Consider the following 11,477-nt stretch of genomic DNA (forward strand, 5'->3'; position numbering starts at 1 on the left):
GGGAGGGGAGCAAGCTAGGATTGTGACTGCTTTCCTCAGGAAGCCATGATGTGTTGGTATTCGGCTGTTGCGGTGAATTCGTCCCAGTAAAACCAGGTGGTGGCGAATTTAGCGGAGGTACCCCTAATAGAGCTAGTCAGGTGCTCCATGGTTCTGATGTCGTTCACTTTGGTAAACCAGAGCCGTACCGAAGGTGGGGTCTCCTGTTTCCATAGGATGGGGACACATGCGCGTGCAGCATTCAGCAAGTGTACCAGCACTGACCTGGAGTACCCCTTCAGTGGGAATGAGTTATGGTGGAGGAGGAAGAGCGCTGGGTCTTCCGGGATTTGGTGGTCCGTAAACTTCTGGGCTATCTGCCGGACCCGTGACCAAAAAGGTGTTAGTTTTGGGCAGGTCCAGAAAATATGGAGCATGTCTGCGGGAGAGGAGGCGCACCGCCAACATACATCCGATACCTCGTTGTACATCAGGTGAAGTCTGTGCGGAGTTCTATACCAGCGGGTTAGGATTTTGTAGCCCGATTTCTGGTATTTGTTGCATATGGACGACTTCAGGGAGAGCCTCAGGAGCCTGGCCCTGTCATCATGGGAGAACTGGATCCCCAGCTCCCTCTCCCACTGTCCAAGAAAGGACAGTGGGGAGTCCTGGTCTGCCTCTACCACCAATCGGTAACAGAAGGACAATGTCTTAGCCATTGGTCCCGTGTCGGTACAGGCGCGTTCGTAATCCGTGAGGGTCCGAGCATAACCGGCCGGCGCAGGTAGTGTAGCTAGGAAGTGGGAAAGCTGAAGCTGTCTCCAAAAGCCCGGATCTCCCAACTCCGTATCCGACATCAACCCTCGCACGGACTGCTATTGTGAGCCCTGGATAAGGTGCATCGCCCGAAACCGTCCCAGGCCTACAAGACGGCGCAATAAACCATCCTCCAGACCGGGAGGGAATTCTGGGTTACCAAGGATCGGATATACGGGAGATGGAGATGGGGACAGATGTTTAACCCTGAACGCCGCCTGGGTCACCTGCCAGGTGGGGCCCACCGTTGGGTGGGTGCTCAATTGTTTGGGCAGTGCCGTCCCACACCAGGGAAGGGCCGGAAGGGGAATCGATGTTATGGATTGCTCCAATGACACCCAAGGTTTAGTCTCCCCGTGTCTGCACCAGTCGACGACTCGCGTCAGGTGGGAAGCCATGTAATACAGGTAAAGGTCGGGAAGGCACAGGCCACCCGCCAGCTTTGGCCATCGAAGGACAGGCGGAGTCTGGGGGTCCTACCTGCCCAAACGAAGGAGGATACTGCTGCTTGGAGGGAGCGGAAGTAAGCCCGAGGGATTCGTATTGGTAGGGCCTGGAAGGGATAGAGGAAGCGTGGAAGGATGTTCTGTTTTACAACATTACACCGACCAGTCCAGAAAAACGTGTTTCTGGCCCAGCCCTCTAGATCTGATTTAACCTTCAGTAGCAGAGGCGGAAAGTTTAGACTATATAGTTGGGAGAGATCACGGGGGAGTTTTATGCCCAAGTATTTGATGGCGGTGGGGGCCCAGTGGTACGGGAAGTTCTGCTGAATACGGGAGAGCATCTGTGCAGGTATTGTCAGATTGAGGGCTTCCGATTTTTGAGTGTTGATATGGAAGTTGGCAAGATCGCCATATTGGCGTAGAGACAAAAAACAGCAGGTCATCTGCGTAGGCAGCTATTTTATGTTGGAGGGGCCCTACTGTGATGCCCTTGATGTCTGGGTGGGCCTGGATGGTACGCAGCAGCGGCTCAAGCGTCAAAGTGAAAATGAGGGGGGAGAGCGGGCATCCCTGCCTGGTACCGTTGCCTATGGTGAGGGGTGCAGATAAGATACCATTAACGCTTACGCAGGCCTTGGGGTTCGAGTAAAGAGCTAGGATCCAAGATAGCATGCCCTTGCCCAGCCCGATGTGCTCCAGGGTATGGCAAAGAAAAGACCAGTCGACTCTGTCGAAGGCCTTCTCCGCATCAGTCGACAATAGTAGATACGGGGAGGCCTTCGACCGGACCGAGTGGATGATGTTAAGGGCCCTAACAGTATTGTCCCTAGCTTCCCTGGTGGGGACAAAGCCTGCATGGTCCGGGTGGATCAGGGAGGGGAGATACGGAAGAAGTTGTGTGGCCAGAACCTTCGCAAATAGCTTGATGTCCACGTTAAGGAGGGAGATGGGGCGGTAGCTGGGACAGGCCGTGGGGTCCTTATCTGGTTTAGGGATCACCGTTATGTGAGCCGCGAGAGCATCCCTGGGAAGGGTGTGCAACTCCCGGATCGCATTCCAAGCCGTAAGCATACGGCCGTGGAGTAAGGTGGGAAACTTTTTATAGTATGCGAGAGTGAACCCGTCAGGGCCTGGGGCTTTACCCGTCTTGGTTTGTTTGAGTGCTACCTCTAGCTCCTCCATGGAAATCGGATCTTCCAGGGATAAGCGGACCTCGGGGGTAGGCAGGGCATGGTGGACTCCGTCAAATAGGAACGAATGCGTCGTTGACGTGAGGTCAGGGCCGCAGCGGATTGTGGGCCCGGTAGGTTATAGAGGGTAGCATAATAATCGCGGAACGCTGCGGCTATGTCTTCCGACAGGTGGCAAGGGTGATCCTCTGAGTTTTTAATCATCGGGATAAAGGTCCGCGCACGCTGCTGGCGTAACGCTTGGGCGAGGGAGCGGCTACATTGATTACCGTATTCGTAGAAGTGCCTACGGCACTTGGTTAGGGTGGCTTTGGCCTTGTCCATCCCAAGTGAGCGGAGGGCTTCTCGGGCTGCCAGCAGCTGAGCCAGGACAGCTGGGTCACGTCGTCTTTTATGGAGGATTTCCAGGGAATGGATCTGTGTTAGAAGTGCGGTCTGTTGCTCCAGTCTCTGTTTCTTACGTCTGGCCCCGAGCTTTATGAGGGTACCCCTAATGTAGCATAAGCGCCTAAGTGGATACAATGCAACACAATATGAAAAAAATTATTGAAAATAATCGAAAAGCTACAAACCATTAAGATATCTCATCTAGTCTAGTGAGTGACTATCTAGTGAGTGAATTAAAGTGAAATTGCAACAAAGCGACAAAACATCACAAATATCAAAAAATCCCAAATCATTAAGTTAACTCGTTAGTGAGTGAAAATTGCGAATCAAGAGATAATTGAAATAAAATATAAATAAAAATAAAAAATGTTCCGATACGAAATAGTGATATAGAAATTAGATGCAAAAGTTTTCTCCAAAATCCCAATTCGTGATGCAAAATAACAAATAACAAATAATTGCAAGATGAGAAACCAGTTTAGATATATCAAAAGGTAATAGATAAGCAAACTAAATATGCAAACTAAATATGCAAACTAAATATATATTTAAATCCGGTCCTTCAAGCAAACGAAAAACAAATATAAAGTTCTTTTAAATCCGATCCTCCAATCAGCCGTCCCCCCAGGTAATCGGTACTCACCAGAGTCGGTGAGTATATATAGTATAATCACTCAGAAGGGAAGGACTTCTGATCTCCCCGTTCCGATTCCCTCAAGTTCACCCGACAGCAGACCGAACACTTTCAGGCGCTTCTCCCTTGCAGTCTCGTGGAGGTCCCGGCTCTCTGTTGAAAGCAGATGCCGGCTTCTCTCATCCGTGGACAACAGCGGTTATATACGATCCCGATCAGTGTTTTATTAGGGTTTTATTAGGGTTATGGGAGAGAACAAAACAACCCTCATGGTGCGGTACATCCAACAATGAATATTTAAAAGTAGCAACTTACATCAAAGTTTCAAAGCATCAGCCGGCCAAATAGAAAAAACAGGATAAAAGCTCTCACATGAAAGCCACTAGCATAGTGCTTCCTACACAGTGAAAAGATCTGCCCCTTGACGCATTTCGTCACCTGGCGTCTTCTGAAGGTTAACAGATATCAGAAGACGTCAGGTGACGAAGCGCGTCAAGGGGCAGATCTTTTCACTGTGTAGGAAGCACTATGCTAGTGGCTTTCATGTGAGAGCTTTTATCCTGTTTTTTCTATTTGGCCGGCCGATGCTTTGAAACTTTGATGTAAGTTGCTTCCCTGGCTTGATAAAGAAGATATGCTCTTCGAAACGCGTTGCTAGCCTTAAACTCTAAACCACCTGAACCTTTTTGAGTGTTCGGAACACTCTATACCAACACGGGTACTTTGCGGGCATCCACCCTGGAAGACCGCGCTCCACTGCCCGTTCCATCCGCAGCATCTGACACACGGCTCTTGCCACAACACTCACGCCTGTCTCATTGGGACTCTACCTCCGCTCCCATTGGACATCGGAGACACACCCTCCCCACAGACAACACTTTCGTATACAGCCGTCCGTTGCGACATCCCAGCAGCTCCTCCGCCCCTCGGATCTCCGTTCGGCACCACGTCGCCCTCCTACTACGGCCGCTGGAACCGTCACTGAGAGGATCTCCTCACGGCCCTCCAAGCACAACACCGACCGCCCATCAGCCCTCCCGCCGGCACCACATCACCCTGCAGCTCCGGTCATCAGCACCTCCAATCAGGACCCCGAAACCAGCCGCCTAGAGGATCAATCCAGAGACCACACCATCGTCGCTGACATCCTGCCCTCGCCATCCCAACGCTCCGCCTAAACAGCACGACCCGATCCATCAACACCCAGTCCAGCAGCCCAGCAGCACGTCCCATACGCAGACATCTGATGTAATCGCACCTCGACCCAGCATCTGAAGTCCCTGCATCCAGTCCCGGAAGAGGCTGCCGGACGCTACCCCCAACAGGAATCCCGTCGTCGATGACTACACCTCCTAAAGAACCTCGCGGTGAGTTGATATATACACCACACACCGTTCTACTTGCCTCCATTTCATGTGCACCTCTTTTGTTTTTATTTTTATTTTCTCCCTCCACCCCTGATATTGATCATCTTGCGGGAGGAAAAATATTAACAAAAATCGCTTCCCGGGCAGCATTTACCTGCATGCCTTAGCCCATTTAACTCTCACTATACCTTCACCTGTCCAAATCTCCAAGGGCAGTTGCGCCTCAGACTCTGTTGTTTTTTTCTGTTTCACACGATAAAATCTATGGACACCGTCTGCCATGGTTTTTCCGGAATGGGAAGACTCATCAAGAGTCCGTAAGGGGCCCGAAGCACATGTTTGGCACGAGCACAGGTGTCACATGAGGACACGTACCTCTGGACTGTCTCCTTCATACGTGGCCACCAAAAGTGTCGGCTGAGCAATTCGAGAGTCCTAGTAATTCCGGGGTGACCGGCTAAGGGGTTATCGTGACAGACTTTCAGGAACCTCGGTTGTAGGGCAGGCGGTACGTAGAGTCTGTTTTCCTTGTACCAGAATCCTTCGTTATCCTTTTGTACCTCGGGGAGGTTCGGTTCGGTTGTTAGAGCCTCTTTCAACTGGTCTTTTTGGGAGAAGATGGTTTTGAGAAACTTTTCCTGAGGGATGATGTGTCTCTGTGGAGGGGCTGAGTTAAGCGTTTCATCCTTCCGAGAGAGGGAATCTGCCTTCCCATTTCTAGCTCCTGGTCTGTACGTGATGAAGAATTTTAATCGTTCGAAGAAAAATGCCCAGCGAACCTGTCTTGCGGACAGGGTCTTGCTTTTCTGAATGTACTGGAGGTTTGGGTGATCTGTGTAGATGAGGATTCGATGTACTGCATATGTTGCACTTCTGACGAATAACTGCAATAGAATGGAGGACACTCAACCTGTCCTATAATCACACTGCATTTACTTTCACTTGTCACTGGAACATTAGCTGGACCAGTTTAATCTATTCTATTCCAAGTAATGCTTATGAGAATAATCTCCCTTACCTGGAATGGAATGGAGGACACTCATCACTGAGGGAACAAGTGTGTAACTGACAGGAAGTTCCCCTCAGTAATAAGTAACTAAGTTTCCCTTTCCACTTACAGTGCAGCATGTGTTCTGGTAAATGTGTCCTCTCTCTACAAACAGGATTTTAGCTTAGAGTGTCAATGTGTCCTCACTAACAGTATCTTAACATGTTCTCTTAAATATTATTTTGGGGGTTTCTATATTTACCTACTTTACACATATTTTCCCTGGCATTACATGTAAGTGACTCTGTGTTCATTATAGGTACAGGCTGTGAATCCAGCAGCACCGAAGGGGGATAATTCTGGACATTGAACTTGTTACAGTTTATTTGTCCCTTTGTTGTATTGTGTTAATGATGGGATTAGAATAGCTAACTCTAGGAGTAGCTGACTCCGGGTGTAGAGGAGTCGATTACCATGATAGACACTCAGCAGATAATCCCATCACATGTGTCTCCTCTCCCCCTATTCATTCATTAAGGTATCGGGAGGGGATGTCTGTTTGCATGCTGTTCATGTTTGATTGTGTTATGTTTTTTGATTTCTTGAACTGTATAAATACTGAGCTGGTCTTCAATAAAGCAGTTCTTGATTTCCTCTTCAACATTGGTGTTGTCTGATGATTGAGGAGGTTAGCGTTCTTTCCTAAGATATTGGTTCTGTCCAATAATTAGGCAGGTTTGGGCTGAGGACACTGGAATTCAGGTTCCAGCGGAGAGGAAGCTGATTTCTGACGGAGGTACCCAGTCGGGGTACCAGGCGGTTCGTCACACCATCTGTCTTCTATGTTGTCCACCCATACCTGCCGCAACCTGAAAAATCTGGCTTCCACCAGGCAAGTCTGGGTGGGGACACGATCCAGAAGACTTTTGGCTTTGTTGTGCTGCTGACGCTACACCTTTAGAGGACTTAGACGCTGTGTTCTCCACATTCTTCCAAGAATACGCTCCCAGGTTTGTAAGATCTTGCTTCCTTGTCCCTATTCCGGGACATTCCGATAAATTGTCCCTTTCTTGTTTCAGAATTCTCCTGTCTTGTGGAATGAACCCAGCAGGGGCGGACTGACAACACATGGGGCCCCCGGGCAATACAATATTATGGGGCCCCCTCGTGCTCTACCCATATACAAGCCCCATCCACAGTTGCTGTACAGGCTATTCACAATATTCACTATAGCCCGTACAGCAGCTGAGCCGAACCCATAGGCTTCAGCTTGGCTGAGTCGTATTCACAGCCGAAGCAGGGAGAAAGGTCAGCCGAAGCCGACCGATCTCCACGCAGATGACAGCTGGGCGGAGCCAGCCGTGATTTCACGCCTGGCTCCACCCAGTTGTAATGGCAGATCAGCGTCCCCAAATGACATGGGGATGCTGATCTGTCATTAACCACTTCAAGACCAGGTGTTTAGACCCCCTTCCTGGCCAGGCCATTTTTCAGTGTTCAGCACTGCGGTACTTTGACTGACGTTTATTCCATCATGCAACGCTGTACTGAATGGATTTTATACAATTTTTTGGGGACAGGTAGAGCTTTCTTTTGGTGGTATTTAAACACCACTGGGGTTTTTATTTTTTACTATAATTAGGACAAATTACCGAAAATTTTGAAAAAATATAGGTTTTTTTTTACATTATGTTAGGAAACATTTATTATTACCCAGTTTTTTGGTAAAATATAAAAGATCGGGTAACGTCGGGTAAATAGACACCAAACATGTCAAGCTTTAAAATTGCGCGCACCCGCGAAATTTACCATACCCAAAATTGGCCATAGGCGACACTTGAAAAGCTTTTACCGCTCATCAGTTTAGTGTTATCAGTGATTGATGGGCCTAGAATTATTGCTCTCACTCCGATGTTTGCGGCGATATGTAACATGTGCGGCGTAATGGGCGCAATCGTCTTTTTTGCACGTATGCTCCCCCGACACATGTTTGCATGCGTGTATGTATGGGTGGGGACTTTAAAAATGTTTTTGTTTTTTTATTATTTTTTATGTATAACTTTAAAAAAAATTTGGGGGGGACTTGAATTTTTTTTCCACACTAAACTTTATTGCTATCACATATGGTGGCTAATTAAACTCCCCCTATGTGATAGCAAAATATGTGACAGGTCCTCTTTATGGAGACATCAGGGGTCTCCAAGACCTCTAATGTCACCTAGGACCGCCCAAAAGAAGCTGATGAAGCACAGATCTGCTCCATCAGCTTCTTTCCAGCTTCTGAAGCTGGAGAGTGACACAAGAATGCGGAAGTGATGTATTATACAACACTTCCGCATTCTTGCAGAGGAGAGGGGGCTTGTGTACTGAGCTCCCTCTGATCCCCTGTGACACAGTTGACATGCTGATCAGCGGGACAATGGCGGGGGGGACCGCGGAGGGGGGGGACCGATCGGCACCCCATACACGCGATCAAAAAAAAAGAGCCGGCCGTTGCGTCACAGCGGCTCCACCCAGTTGTTTTTTTTTGGCCAGGACCGACTAGAAGACTCTGGCAGGTGTCGGCCAATAGGAAATAGGATGTGTGTCCTTTTTTTTTCTTTAAAATATTTTAAATTTTTTTTTAATTTTCCTTTTTTTTACGTTTTTAAACAATTTTTATACATTTTTTTTCTCATTCATTTAACTTTTTTTTTCTATTCTGCTCGCTACCACGGAGGTACTGAGCAGAATAGCCGAGCGCATTTGGCTATTTACTTACTGCCGTTCAGCCCCTATGAGAATAGGGCTGAACGGCAGTGAGTGAGTCGAACTCCTCCTGCACTACGACTCAGCCGAACCTTCAGAGCATGTTCGGCTGACCAAAAGCAGCCGATGTACGGCTGATTTTAGCCCGTGTACGGCTGAAATCAACCGTACAAGGCTGAAGTGAATAGCCGAACAGCATTCAGCTCCCTGCACTTCGGCTCCGTTATTCACTCTGTGAACAACCCATAGCGTTTGAACACGGGACGCAAACGCTATATGTGAAACAACTGCACGGATTCAGCTCGTTTGCAGCTATTAAATAGCCGCGAACGTGCAGAATCCGCTGGATTATCGCGCTTGCACTATTTTGGGGGCCGTGCGGTTTCGTACCCGGCGGTTTCCCACAATAGTCTGATAAAGCACATAAAAGTGCATTGTTTTTTCTGTTTAGAGCGGCTCCGCTCGTATTCAGACAGCCACTCTAGTGTAAATGGAGCTTTAATCCGCACGACCCCCAAAATACTGCAAGCGCGTTAATCTAGCGGATTCCGCACGTTCACGACTATATAATGGCCGCAAACTAGCGGAATCCATGCAGTTCACATAAAGCGTTTGCGTCCCGTGCGGGCTCAAACATGAAAAACTGCACGGGAAGCGCAAATGCTGTATGTGAATGGAGACTAAAAGGTTAACAGTTTACAGCTAAAAAAAAAAGTCATTGAATTCAGCATCAGGGCTCCCGATCCCCAGGTTCCAGTCGGGGTTTTTGTAGAACTGCTTCAGTGGGGGGCCCAGGGCCGGATCTCAGTGGGGCCCCCCTAGCATGAGGCTCTCGTGCCTCCATCTGCCCTCCGCGTTAGGTCCGCCCTCCATCCACTGCGACATGCCCCCGTCCACTGCGGCACGCCCCCACCTCGGAGCTCTTCTCGGTCGCGCTGCTGTAGGAGATGCGCCTCTGCTAAAGCAGCAACGGCAGTGTATAGTGGACCCGGGAGGCGGGCGACACTGCCGTTGCCGCTTTAATAAACCCGCGTCCTCTTCCATGCGGGCTGAAAAGGGCACAGGGGTCGGTGACGGGCTTCCTCTTTGGCCGCGGGCCCTCGGGCAATGCCCGACTGCCCGTATGGTCAATCCGCCCCGGGAACCCAGATTTGCTTCCTGCTGCTTTGTCAATGGCTGAACTTAACTTACCCCCAAAAAGTAACCAGCCTTCAAAGGGAATCTTGCACCACCCTTGTTTGAAATTGGGGTCCGCCACCCAAGGCCTGAGCCATAGCGCTCTTTTCCCGGTAACTGTGTACTAACATAACTCTGGCCAGCGACTTCATGATGCCAATAGAGGCTTTGGCTAAAAACAAGGAGGATAATGTCATCTCCTTTAGAGATGCCACATTCTCAGATTTACTGAGACCACCAGATACTGCTGTCTCAGTATTTTCAACCCACTTCTCCAGGGCCTTAGACATGGAAGCAAGTGCTATAACTGGTTTGCATGTTCCACAAGTTTTCCAAAACGAATCAAAATGGATCTTTTTATTAGATACTATGGCCCCGAAGGGACTTAATATTGATGTCGACCTCAATTGTTTTTTAAGTAATAAATGAAGATTTATTTAATGGTTGTAATATTCCTTATAACTATCAGTTTTTATTATATTTTTATTAGTCCTGGTGGAATTTTATGTTATCTAACATCATATATTTTAGTTAAAATGAGGTAATATTTCTTAATATTTTTTAAGGATTGAATGTAAGAGTTTTTATTAGCTTTTCTCAATTCCTTCTATTATCTCCTCTGTTGTATATTTTATTATATTGTTATCCTATATAGGATCCAAAGGGAGACATCTGGGGGGTGATTTACTAACCTAAACACACGCACGCACTAGGTGCGTGTGATTTTTACACAGCAAAACGTATTTATCAACCAAAAAGTCTCTAAAAGCATATTTCCACTAATGCCATATATGGAAAAATCATGCACATGATGCATATATAATGCTGCTTCACAGTTTAGACAAAAATGGTTAGCTCATGCATTTACATTCCTGCATTCATTGACGCAAGCAACACAACATAGATCTAATTTACACAACATCACCTTGCAAATTCATGCAGGGCTTTGCACAACACACCTGCTGGGTGTGTACACACTACAAAGGTGTTTAGATTCCACCCATAGATCATGCTGGGAGGGAACACACTACAGAGGTGTATACATGTTCGTTGTGTGTTTATAAGGTTAGTAAATCAACCCCCTAGTGTCTCTCGAGTATATAGGTTTCCATCTGGTTATTCATCTATGTGCTGTTGGTCTTATATTGTATGTAGAAGTAAAAGTGAGACATCTTAGATGCCTGCTATAAATAAAAATGAATAGTGTAGCCAGATAGACCTGACGTTCCCCCTGAAGACATCTCTGATGACGAAACGTATGGGGGCAGGTCTATCTGACGCTACACTGGATGCGGAAGTGCAGGCTGTTTGTTTTTGAAGTGTACCGCCCGGTCGTTTTTAAAAGTTTATTCAATAAACCTAATTTGATTTACTGCGCAATGAGAGGTTCTTTTTTCTTATAATTGCGGGGACTTTATCTCTTATGGGACATCGCTGTGGAAACACACAAAGAAAGCGCTGGGCAGCCCACTGACATACAACTGAGCTTTTTGGCTGTGAGCTTACTACAAAATGTTTTGAATCACTACATGAACAAGTACACCGCACCCCTAATATGTAAACAACAAAAAAAAGAGATAGCTGGGGCTTTTAAGGTGTCAAAAATGCAATTAGGGATAATACAGCATAATAATTACAAAATTACATAGTAAAATAACATTTATTAAAAGATTACATGATCCACATGATAAAAAATATACCCACTAGTATCCAATTATTTATTATAATGAAATTGATGTTAAAATA

The sequence above is a fragment of the Nanorana parkeri genome, unplaced genomic scaffold, assembly GCF_000935625.1.
Source record: "Nanorana parkeri isolate BGI_ZX_2015 unplaced genomic scaffold, ASM93562v1 scaffold90, whole genome shotgun sequence".
In the NCBI taxonomy this organism is placed as follows: Eukaryota; Metazoa; Chordata; class Amphibia; order Anura; family Dicroglossidae; genus Nanorana; species Nanorana parkeri.